This window comes from Pinus tabuliformis, chromosome 5_2 (genome assembly GCF_031772625.1).
Source record: "Pinus tabuliformis cultivar Carrire ecotype Pingquan chromosome 5_2, CPIR1, whole genome shotgun sequence".
Lineage (NCBI taxonomy): Eukaryota > Viridiplantae > Streptophyta > Pinopsida > Pinales > Pinaceae > Pinus > Pinus tabuliformis.
The window spans coordinates 932,058,905-932,072,458 of NC_142306.1; positions in this window are offsets into that span (position 1 = coordinate 932,058,905).

Below are 13,554 nucleotides of genomic sequence, written 5' to 3' on the forward strand. Positions count from 1 at the left end.
GGAAATTAAAACCTAACCAACCACTGTTTAGCCCAATTTTGATGATCTACTATAAAAGGTTTAAAAAGTAGAATGTTTAGAATTATTCATTCCTAAAGAGCATATTCCTCTCCAGGTTTTTATCATTTTCTAATGCCATACAGAACATTTCCATCTATGTTTGTCAATACTTGGTGGAAGCAAAGATAGTATGCTCAATTTACCTTGTTGTTGGTAGATTGTTTGCGAGTTTACAACATTGATGAATGTTGTCTACAAATTATCACTTGTATTGATCTAACTATGATGGTTTGTCTATGATTGGTGGCAGTTCACCTATTTATTTGAAAAAAATATAGAGTGACAACTAAATATGAAATTGATATTTTATGAAAAAAGCTCACACAGATGGCTCTCAACTTACACAAAAATTTCAATCCTTATATTGCTAATCCTTATAATGATTCTCCTTGTAAAGGATGTACAATGTTTCCTTTATAGGAATTTTAAGGGATGCATATATAGTAGTTTCTTCTATGTTGAAAGCTACAACTCCTATCAAGGCAAGGAGTAGTAATGGTATGCATCCCATTGGATACTTGAACACGTAATGTAGCTCATAAGTAAGGATTTTCCAATGTCTATTATACTTGGATGATCATCTCTAGTTGTTTTTCTTTTCTCCTTGTTGATCATATTATAGGAGTATCTCAATGCTTATACTCTAGCTTTGGCCCCTTGGATCTATTTAATTAAATTATGTATAAATTGTAAAGAAGTCATTATGATGAGGGTCAAACCATATGAGCTTAAATAAATGAACATATGTGAAATTCATGTAAATATTTCATGTCAATTCCTAGTGTATAGCACAAGGCCAAGTCCCTACTCATGAGTGGTTTGGAATCTAACTGTGCTAAACATGTTTTCTATGTACCATGTGGGTTTACCTTCCAAGATGTACTCAATATATGTAAATATTATTTCAAAATCTAATATAACTTAGTCCAACGTGGATATGAAGAGAACATGAAAAGGGCTATGGAGAGAACTAGTAGGGAAGAGGAAAGGAGGTCCAAGGGCAGGTGTTTATAACAACATGAGCATCAAACACCATGCATATGCCCGAGGATATTGTTTTCTATGATGTCATTACACTATGGCCTATTGGTCTCATCCAATCCAGTGATTTTCAATTCTCATTGAGTTGTATTGCTAACCCACAAAAAATTACCTTAAAATATATTCATGACCCTCAATTCCTTCTTAATTGTGACATTCAGTGAAGCCTCTATTTATTAGTCATGGACCGTCCAAAAACTTGACCTCTTATCTTTGATAATTGTAACCATTTGGATTCATGTAGGAACTCCTTTTCCCATGTTGAGGGTATCCTACTTATGCCAAAGGAATTTGTAAAGAAATAGTCTAAACATTATACTTATTGAACTTTTCGTGAGTACTTTTTTCTAATCACTTTTACCCAAAACTTGGCTAGAAATTTAATCGAATTGTTGGTTTTCTTGTAACCCTAGAGATAGTTCCTAGTTAGAAAGGGTCTAGTGCCCAGGACATCTACAATATTGAAAAAAACAATAAAATATGTGATCGAAGGAATACACCATGAGAATAACAATGAGTGATCTAATTATGAAACCTATATTTACAACCAGATTAGCCAAGATAAGTGAGGGTTGCAGAGCTTAGGGTTTTTTTGATGGTGCTCGACCCAACAACATGTTAGGGGATCTCCACGGTAAGAAGTCCCAACTAGACCTCAGACCATTTGGCGTAGGAGTCCTAGCAGTGGGGTAGTACGGTATTGCCTTGACCGCGGTTGCACGCAGAGGTGGGTAAGATGTCCTTGTTGGTAGCAAGGGTGTGACATATTCACCAAGTAAAGGAATGTGCATGAATGGCTCTAACACACGGAACTGGGGTATGAGTGTGCCCCTTAGAAACAAGTGGTAACATGCAGCTTGGAATGGAACACACGAACAAAAAAACATCACAAACTAGGAAGCAGGTTAGCCAACAATCCAAAGTGATGGTTAAATCAATAGCACATCTCGATAAGATTCATACAAACATATATAGAAAAGTCCATACATAGCTGAAATACAATAACAACATATGCATGAAATGTGTTGGCTCTGTTATATTAAGAAAGTGAAAGATCCAATCATACATATAACTATGACCAACCAATAGTCCCGACAGTGGAACGTTACAATCACTGCCACCTGCTCCTCCAAAGAGATATACTCGCTCTGCACTACGGAGAAACCAAGACTCACTACAATACATTCTAAGCTTTCTCTAAGATATACCTATAGGAAGCTTGGTTCCCAAAAACCTGTACAATGAGTTATGAGGTTCTATAAATAGCAAAGGGTGCGGTGACCCTTGACATTCCCCTTTGTGACTCTTCACCTACCCTCATGACTCTTCAACTACTACATGACTGTTACACTCTACTATCGACACTTGGTCTTTCACTGTTACAACATGTTACATTACAATATGCACATGTACCCATGTGAGACAAAATAGGGTTGACCAAGCCATGTAAGATATCACTAAGAATCAGACAGTTGTGGGAATACCAACTCTTTGACATCCTCGCGATGATCGACGGTGGTGAACTGATGCCAAACTTTGTAGTCCATTATGGTGTCCACGTGCTCAATGGTTAAATCTTACTGAAAGTGCATTCTTGCCCCCGTTGCATCTGGGTACACTGATTTGACACCTTTGTCCAACTCCTCTGATAACATGTGCATCATAGTCTTGAGTGCAGTTGGTCCAACAACATATTGATGCCTAGTGTCTATGCTAATCTCTAAGTCTATGCCGGTGGATACGTGCATTAACTCATCAAAGTACATGTCTAGCTCCAGTTAGACTTGGTTCTTTGCTCACGTGCATGCACACAATGACATCTATGCTTCTGAAAACTCGTGCATGTGAAGCCTACAAACTAGTGATGAGATAAGGGAGTTCCTCATAGTTCCAAATCTGACTCCTAATACATTCCTTCAACTCTACTGACTTTGGCTTCATCATCTTTGGAAAGTGTAGTGGGGCTCCATTGCACCTCATTGTCCATGTTTGCATACGATCGACAATAGTGTGCATATTTGACAAGATGCGTGCTCTCCTAGCACAACGTTGCTATCAACTGCTAAGGTGGACAACTGACTTATGCACAGTGATGAATCCGGAATACAACATCTGCAGGACTGCCTTGAGGGATGATACTTCATCTAGTATCGCTCTCTTCAACTCTGCTATGGCAGATGATGTAACTTGTTCTCCTCCCTGCTTGGCCACTTGTAACTCCTTATCCATGCGCTCGTTCTCTGCTATCAAGAATCGAACACTTGAGCTGGTGGCTTCAACATATTCTCTGGTAGCATCGGCCAATGCTGCAGGATTCTCATGCACATCAAATACGATCAATCGTTCTTCAAATTTCCTAGGAGATATGTGACCATCCGGAGTGGGCACTTTGCGCGACTGCACAACTTTGTGTTATGACTCGTCGAAAATATGTTGTTCATCTCCCCCTCCAAATTGCCTTCAAGGATCTCTGTGTCTCCTTGATCGCTTGGGACTTGCTCTACTTCCGAATTTGGTGAAGCCAGTAGGGTGACCTCTTGGTTCTAAGGCATGAGGTCAATATCCTGATCTGACTCTGGCTAAACCATATATGTATCCATCTGCTCTAGCATATGTTCAATCTCTTGAGCTAAGTGCTACTCCTGCGACTGCTCACCCTATCTGCTCTGTGCCAACTGCTCAGATAAGTCTATAGCCTATATGGGCAGAGTTTCATAAATTTATGCATGTTGCGCCACATACTGTACTTGTCTGTGCTGCGCTTCCTTCTCTCTTATGCACAACTCCTGTTTTTCCTTGAGTTGTCACTTCAACTCCTGCAACTCCTTTTATATTTCCTCCATCCTCTGTTTCTCTCTTAGCCTTTGCGCAAAACTCTTGTCATGTTGTCGCCTCTTAGCCTCAATCTCCAAAGCTTCTTTCAACACAAGTGGATCTGCTTTGAACTTGTAGCCTTTTTCTGCCTCTGCGCTGTCAACAACCTTTCTGTTGCCTTGGTCATGCATAGGTCTACTACCCTCTTCTATTGATGATGATGTTTATCTCTGAGATGCTGCTTACCTTTGTTGTGCTAACCATTCTACAACTATTCTGATCGGTTCATTGAGCCCGGAGGAGTGATAAAAATATCTCCATGGGTCTTCTTCAGGCCAATGATGCACCCCGTGGATCCAAGGAAATTGCACTGTCACACAGTGGTCCTTCACCAAATAATGTAGGTCATATGGATTGAAATTTTTGGAGCCAAAGGTGAATCTCTTGAAATCCTTTGTCTCGGCCTTAGCATGCTTGAGATTATGTATCTCATATAACCCGATCCACAAAGGAAGAGCGGGCCAATGTGCCTTCTTCTTCCCGTGTAGTCTTGCTAATAACCCTATTGAGATGTGATATGAAACCTCTTGCATGACAATCTTGTCCATGGAAAACTTCATTAAAACATCTGGAGTCTTCTCCGCATTGTACATCCGTATGAAGGTGCCAAGGGGTGAGGAATACCAATCTTATATGTCAATCAATGCCTCAATCGCTGCTTGTGACATGCAAGGTGGATCGTGCTCAAATATCATTTTGTACACTCGGGTGACAAAGTGGTCTGAAAACTATAAGATAACTCCACGGAAGCTGCATTCAGAGAACAATCTACAATAAGTATGCACATAGGTTTCTGAAGGTGTCCATAACCAACCCAATCCTGAGAACTGTTGACGGGCATAGACTGCATCCAACATGTAATTAAAAATGTATATCCCCGCTTGGTTACCCTTGGGTGGATGTCGAGCTTCTGTCACCTATTCCTTCAAGCTGAGAGCCAACATGTCGGACTAGTTGCAAGGTCTTCCTTTGCTAGTGAGTGGGTCTAACGCAATCACCCAACTATGCGAGAAGGTCTCTTTGTTCTCTTGGCCGTATAAGCGGCATGCAAAGATGACCAAGCACTGATATGCCTTCCTCAGTATATTCATCTTGTAAACCTGGTTGGGTGTTGTCCTAAACTTAGTTGGCTCTCTCACCCAACTCTTCAAGATATCTCTTGAGTTTGCACTATTGCTAGGTCTACTGAAGGGTTTCTCCATTGTGATCACCGACTGTGGTGAGTGATACATCTCTTGAATGTCCTTTTCCCTGAAGGTGGCAAGCTGTGTTCCACTAGCACTTCTCAACACCATTTTCTTGGGATTAGTATGCGAGACAATCCAATGGATCATGTCCGCACATGGAAACATGGGATACCTGCATACAATCTGGTACAAGCCAGACTTGTGAATGTTGACATAGACCCTGCGGTCTTCCAGTTTTTCTTCAAATGTGTCTGATAATGTGTCATTGATATCTGTTGTGGGGAAAAATGCCTATGCAGGACGATCCTATCCACCTAAGGTGTGACAGTACCTTAGCAACAAACGAATACAGCTACTTCGGTTTCTTCCTTTATGAAATGTGAAAGAGGGGAGATTGGTAGACTTACCATTGTCTTTTGGTTGTCCCTCGATCTAGATCCTCTCCTCTTTGGGTGTCCACAGCTACTTTCCTCGTCGCTTGCTCAAGAGAACAGCTACTTGATTCCCACGAGATCACAAGAGAACAACTACCTGTGACAAGAGAACAGCTACTTGCGACAAGAGAAGGACACGACACAAAGGCAAATATACATATTCATAAATGATTCAGGATTAGAAGTAAATCAAATATACTAATGTAAATCATACAATATACACCAGCATATAGGAAAGAACCAAGAAGCTTTATTGATTGATAAACAAGGTTCAGGAAGAGATACAACCCATACGGCTCCAACCCAGCATCTCCTTCCCAGCAGAATGGAATTCCTTCTTCAGCCCCTTTCAAAGCATAAAGACCCAATGATCCAACCACAAACCAACAACAATTCTTTGCAATCACGACATTCCAGCCTCCCTTGACCTCATGGAGAGAGATCTATATAAAGGAGTTTTGGAGAGAGGATGAGTCAACTTGAGGCCGGTATGAAACTGACTAGTGTCCTCTCCCACTTCAGTTCTTGAGTCCACTTGGAGGTTCTTGCTTCCACTTGGAGATTTGGAACCTCTTACTCATCACTAGTCGAATTCCCTGACCCAAGTGTCATTTTGGAAGCTTCCTGGGCATTGACACCTTGAGAAATGAGCCTGCCACTTGTCCAGTTACGCTCAGCGCAGGTAGCCTTTGTTGCAGTTGACATTCAACGCAGGTAGACAGTGGAGCAGTTGACATTCAGCGCAGATGCTTAGTGGAGCAGTTGACATGATCCAGAATTGGCCTGTTTTTGAGTGTTTTCAGGTGGAGAACTTTTGTGAACTGTTGTGGTTTGCTGGCCTTGTTCCTCTAGGGGTAGGAACAACATGTTTAGGGACTTTGGATCCCTTAAATTATTGACATTTCATGCTCAGTGATGCAAGGCACAAAAATGTCTATAACAGTTGCCCCCTAAAGTATGAGGCCGTTTATCGGGTGAAATGCTTTATCCAGGGGAGTCCGAAGTTCATACATTTGCTGGGAGGAGACCTGTAATAAGATACAATACAATACATTATGATTCATACTGCTTTCATGATCTAGCTGAGGCGGGCATTCCCATGCTCAGCTTTATAAATACATTTTGGTACATAGAACAGACGATCGTCTGATGGTACACTGATAATTCTGGCAAAACTATCATCCTTTGAGTAGGATGATCATCTGCTGCAATGATGTACATGTCAAATGTCTTTATTTTTCCTAAATATATATCGCAGCTCGGATGGATGAAACTAGATCCGGGGTCTTCAAACTCGTTCGATCTTCACTCTAAGTACAAGTCGATCCATGTGAGAATTGCACTGAAGTCGAACATGGAAAGACATCGCTTGATTACCGGTCAATGATGTAAACCGTTAACAAGCACGAGAGGAATCACCGATAATGTAAATGACCCTCAAGGTACTGCAGTACAATTCACGTGGTGTGAATAAAGGACTTGGCGTCGAACACCATGCAAAATCTTCTGGTCGAAGGTCATTGATGTATACCTGTCGCCGGAAGTGAGAAACTTGCCATTGAGGCATGCAAGCTTCAAAGTACTAAAGGGGTTGTTCCTAGATCAACTTCTTGGATAATGAGCTGATGTCGACAAGAAGCGATCCGTCAAAGGAGGGCCTTGATGAATCCCACATCAGTGACACGGAACGGAGCTAATGATTTTAATGGAGGTGAAAACGATCTGTGACATATGATTCAGGGTGGCGGTCATGAATGGATGAAGGATAATGTATGGTAGTGGATGGGACTTGGTTGACTCTTTCTGAACGACTTCTCTTGAACATATGGCGACACTGATGCGATGGATCGGTAGCATTACCCCAAATATGGATGGTGTGGCAAGACCATGGTGATGTGACCGGTGAATGAAACAACCCAACCCGATGTGGTACGAAGGAAAAGTGTCATGTTCAAGAGTGACCTGCTACCATCAAAGACTTCTTGATTTTTCCTAATTTTTCCCTAGTCATTGCTGACCAGTACCTCTTTATTTTTGTCAAGCTTGAGGAGGATAACATATGCTTGTTCTATAACCTGCCCTTCGGGCAAGCCCATCGCTATGTTTTAACGAGCCTAGCGATAGTGAAACTCGTTCTCGTCTAAAGACAAGTTTGTCGCTATTTAGTGATTTTAACGAGTCTAACGACAAGGAAAACGTGGCCCTTTTCATTTTTAGAGAGTCTGAATAGGTATGTAAAGGTAACTCCAAAATTCCTTTTTCTTCATCTAATCCCTTAAGTCCGAAAAAGTATAAAACAATACAGAAGGGATGAGTTTTCGATAGTTTTAACGAGCCGAACAAAACAAGCGCTCGATCTTTTTGTGCAATAATCCCTCAGGTCCAAAAAGATTAAAATCTAGAGGAGGGATAGCTCTTCCGGTCGTTTAACGAGCTGGAAGGCCAAAACTCGGCAATCTTTTCATGTTTTACGAGTCAGTTGAAAAGAGCTTAAAGAAGACTCGTCTTTTGAGGAATGAGTGATGAACAGGGTTAGCAGCTGATTCCAGGTACATGTTGGAATTTTCCAATCACGGCAGTGTCACAAGGATGGCTAGGTGAAATCACTCTTCGCAGCTATTCCTCAAAATGGGTAAACAATCATATGGAGGTAAACGATCAGCCAAATGAAAAGTGGAGGTGACGGTGCACAAACATGACCAAGGCTTTTATGGTTGATCAGGTTACATACTCAATGGTTATTTACCGGGATGGGTTCATTTTTTAATGAGCTTGAATGCGCCAAAACACTGCTCAATCTTATGTTTATTTTTTAACGAGCATGAACTATGTGCTGAAACTGCTCGGATCTCGCTTTTCTATTTTTTAACGAGCATAAATTCTGCGGTAAAACTGCTCGATTATATGGTCAAATTTTGATTTTTTACCATTACTAGCTTTTCTCTTTTCAAGGATAGTACTGCATTTTCAATTTCTCTCATTTTACCATTTCATTTGAACTTGGTTTGTTGGAGCTTTGGAGGTGCCTCTTCCCCCTTGATTTTCATCAGCTGATTTCGGGAGATTCTGTGGACGATTCTCGGCGCCGTCTGGACCAGGTAGGAGCTAAACCCTAGCTCTTTCTTTTCATGGTTTCCTTTTTCCATTCTGTGCCTGTTTTCCAGTTTTCCTAAGCCTCAGGGGTTTTGCCAGGGCACCCTATCATCAGCGCAGGTTGTCCATTCAAAACCTGCATTGAATGTCAAGCTGCCTTAAGGCAGCCTGACCTTCAACGTAGGTGGGACACTGTCTGCCTGCGTTGGGCTCAGAAAACTGAGTTTTTAACACAGTTTTTGATGAAATTTCGCCAGTTTCTCATCAAATCCAGGATCTTACTCATTCTCTTGTTTGTTTTGCAGGAACCTTTGAGAAAAATGTCCCTTACATGGCGAGAACGAGAACATGAAGAAGAAGATATGATTGCTCTCCATGACCCTGTCACGGTGAACACGCTGCAGAACTGTGGCCTGCTGAAGTTCTTCCGTATCTCTAGCATGAGAGCACAAATTTCTTTACTGCAGTACATGCTTGATGCTTCGGATCCCATCAACCAAGTATTCCAGATTAGGGGAAAATCCATCCCCTTGACCATCATAGACATTTACTTCTTGACTGGGTTGTCAAGGCGGGGTGCCCCCATTTCTTTGTCAGGTTCGGCCCGGGGGAATGACTCCGTGAGAGACTATGTTCACCAGCATTGCAGGGAAGGTTCTCAGCCGAGTAGAGACGGCAAGGTCGTTATCCGTGAGATTACTGATAGGTCTCTCAGGTCCATTCTGTATACTATTGGTAGGATGACCGGTAGTGCATCCCTTCATGTTTCCAACAGGTCTTATGTGCAGCACGCCTTGGAGTGTCTCCAACCGAAAGTATTCAACTGGTGTGATGCAGTACTTGTTTAGATGAAAAGCCAATTGACCAAGGTAGAGGACGGGAAGCTGAAGAACTTTGGATTTGGTTCTATTCTGACTGCCTTCGCCTTGGAGAAAATCCCACTGATGCAGCCTCAGTATATTGCACTCGACTTGCCTTCTCCGACCGAGCCACGCATGCAGAGATGGGTCGATCACATGTCTAGGCATGCTGGTCAACCTTAGATCACTTTCACTGATAGCTTCTTCAGGTGGTTCGAGCGCCAGGAGATGGTCTTTTCCAAGTATCCATATGTGGGTATGGATTTCCGAGGTGATCCGGATTTGGTGTTACCGGATGGCGAACAGTGGGGCGCTATTGGTAAAAAACTTCGACCATATCACTGCTTACAGTTTTTATTCATAATGTTGCTGTGCTTTATTCTGTCAAGACTTTTAATCAAACTCTTGGGTGCATGCAGATGTTGGTCATGTTCGTCCAGCAGTTCGTCTGAGACTGCCAGTTGCTGCCCCAGCAATGGAGCCTGCTGGGAGAGTTATTCTTCGTGACCTTGATGTGACCGAGACCCTTACAGCTGTGCAGGAGCAGGTTGAGAGCCTTACTCTCGGTATTCCGGATGTACGGATCGATGAGTTACCTTTACAGTTGCAGCGGCATACTACTGGTGTGCCTAGACGATGGACTCGTCTCTTGCGCATGATTGCACAGGCCGTGATGTGCTATCATGAGCACCACTAGGCTAGGGTGCCCCCTAGCACTTTTGAGTTTTTGGGTTATGCGACCCATTTTTGTCTTGGTTACAGAACATTATGTATAAACGATAAAAAACTTTTATATATATATTTTGATTTTCGAGGTTTATTCTGGTTGAGTTACATGATCCACTTGCATAACATTGATGCATTTCTTTTTATAAATGTCGCAAATGTCTATCTAATACATAGTTTGCTAAGGAATCGGTTAATGTGTTTAAGTTCCTGGAAATATGCTGGTATTGAATTGAATCAAACTGTCTTTCCAAAATCTTAACCCTTAGAAATATTTGATAAATAGCTGGATTGCGGACAGAATATATACCATTGAGTTGTAGTATCACAAGTTGTGAGTCTAGCCTGACGATTAGTCGGCGTATACCATGGGCGATGGCATCAGAGAGGAGTTCTATCAACGCGCTATACTCAGCGATATTATTCGTTGATTGCCCAATACACACACCTATGAAACTCACTAACTCGCCGCTTGGATCAAAAATGGCCCAAGCTGCGAAGGATAGATTCCGCGAACTACGACTCGCTCCGTCAGCATATCCCACACATGTCTCAGAAAAGTTCGACATCTGCAACAAATGAAAAAGGTGGATTACTCAGCTGAAACAAACACTTTAGCGAAAACAAAATACAACAAAAGCACTCAGGTTACTATTTAGGCATAGTAACGCTTGAGGTACAAACCATTGCGGGGTTGCGCCAGTGGTATTCCGTCATAATCCATCAACTCGTAGGCTCCTTTTGCTAAGACTCGTTTAACAATATAGGGACCCATCCATAAAGAATTAAATTTTCCTGCTCCCAATTTGTCGGATTCTTGGTCGTAAAGCAAGACCAAGTCACCTTCGGAGAAGACACGGGGTTTGACATTTTTGTCGAACTGCGCCTTAACTCATTTCTTATGGGCTTCGTTAGCCAAAGCAGCGTCACGACGGGTTTCATCCAATTGGATTAATTCCAAGAAACGGGCCTCTTCTTCTGAAGTTCCGGGGAGGAGGTCAATTGCGAGTTTAAGAGACGAAATTTCACACTGGATTGGTAAGACTGCCTCCAGGCCATACACCAGTTGGAAAGGTGTGAACCCAGTTGCATTCTTTAACGATGTTCGGTAAGCCCACAAGGTTGAGTACAGGATTAGGTGCCATCTTCTTTTGTGAACCCCGATCATCCTTTGCAACATACGCTTCAGGACCTTATTGATTGCTTCAACTTGTCCGTTGTCTTGCGGATAATACGGGGTAGAGCTGTCGTGAGATAGCCCTAGTTTGGCAGCTAATTCAACCATCATGTGATTGCAAAAATGCGATCCATGATCTGTAACTATAGCCTGCGATACGCCGAACCTTGCGACTACATGATTGAAAAAGAAAAGGGCAGTTGTTTCACCAGTGTTATCCAATGTAGGCATCGCCTCGGCCCATTTGGTAAAATAGTCAACGGCGACTATAATATACCCATGCCCCCCGGTCGAGGTGGGGTTACATTGCATGAAATCGATGCCCCATTTGGCGAAAGGCCCAACAGCAACTATTGGCCGTAAAGGTGCGGGTGGTCTTCTGGTTTTGCTATCAAAAATCTGACATGCATGGCAACTTCTGACTGTGATTATGCAATCTTTGAACATGGTTGGCCAGAAGTATCCTGCTCGTAAGATTTTTTGTGCTGTTGCATATCCAGATTGATGCCCCCCACACGCACCTGAATGACACTCATTCAGGGCTTTTTCGGCCTCCTCATGGGTAACGCACCTCCTCAGAACTGTATCGATACCACGACGGTAAAGCGTATCACCGACGATTATGTAGTCTTTAGCTTGGTATCGTATACGTTTCTGTTCAGAGTGAGAGGTGTTAGGCCTGAACTTTTGGGTTTGGAGATAAACTATGATATCTCCATACCACTCATCGCTTGTAGATATCAGAAACAAATTCTCATCCATGATTGACTCTTCCGATGTTTCATCGTTGGACGACGATGGGAGATCGCACAATAATTCCGCGAAAACTAGAGCTTTCTTTGATTTGGATTTTACAAATTCCAGATCAAACTCTTGAAGGATCGCTATCCATTTTGAATATTTTCCCCCCAGCAACTGCCGCGACAGTATATACGTCATGGGGTTGCAATCTGATAAAATGGTAGTTTTCCGAAAGAGGACATAATGTCGAAATCTTTGAATCGCTTGAACAGCTGCAAGCGCTAGTTTTTCAACATAAGAATATTTGCTCTCTGTATCATTTAAGTTTTTACTTAAATAATATATAGGATGTTCAATTCCATCGACTTCTTGAACTAAAACCATCGCAATGGTCGTATCCGCTGCAGCCAGATACAGGTTAAAATCTCTTTGATAGTCTGGGGCATACATTAATGATGCTCTTACTAGAGAATCTTTCAGAGCGTCAAAGGAAACTTGCGCCACCTGATCCCAGACAAAAGGTACATCCTTTTTCAAGAGACGAGTGTAACCTTTAGCAAGTTCTGCATAATTTGGAATGAACCTCCTCAGAAAGTTTGCTTTCCCTTGGAGTTTCTGAATCTGAAGCAAATTTGAAGGTGGAGGCAAATTAATGATTGCCTGAACCTTGCAAGGGTCGAGACGAATCCTATCCTTGGAGACTACAAAGCCAAGTAAACGACCAGAACCAACACAAAACACACATTTGTGTGGATTGAGTCTTATCTTGTAGTGTTGGCAACGTAGAAATATCGCTCTTAAATGCTGCGGATGATCAGTCCGCTTTCGCGAATGAGCCGGAAGGTCGTCGAGATATGGTTGAACGATGTTCTTGATGTCATGGAAGGCATAATTCATTGCCCTCTGAAACGTCGCCCCTGCTTTCTTTAAACCAAAGGGTAATTTTCGATAAGCGAATGTGCCCCACGGACAAATAAATGCAGTCTTTGACTGGTCTTGTGGGCGGAAATTTATTTGATTATACCCAGAAAATCCATCCATAAATGAAAAGATTTCACATCTGGCGCATTCATCAATTATCTGGTCGATGAAGGGTGTAGGGTAGTTGTCCTTTGGACAAGCTTGGTTTACATCCCTATAGTCGACACGCACTCTAATCGTCCCTTGTTTCTTCATAACAAGGACAATATTCGATACCCAATCGGTTAAAGGAACGGGGTAGATGAAACCAGCATGGAGAAGTTTCTCAACTTCTGCCTTAATGGCAGCGGCTTTCTTGGGGTGCACCTGCCGAAGCCATTGTCTTACTCGTTTGACATCAGGATACATTTTAATTTCATGTTCAACAATACTCGAGTCAA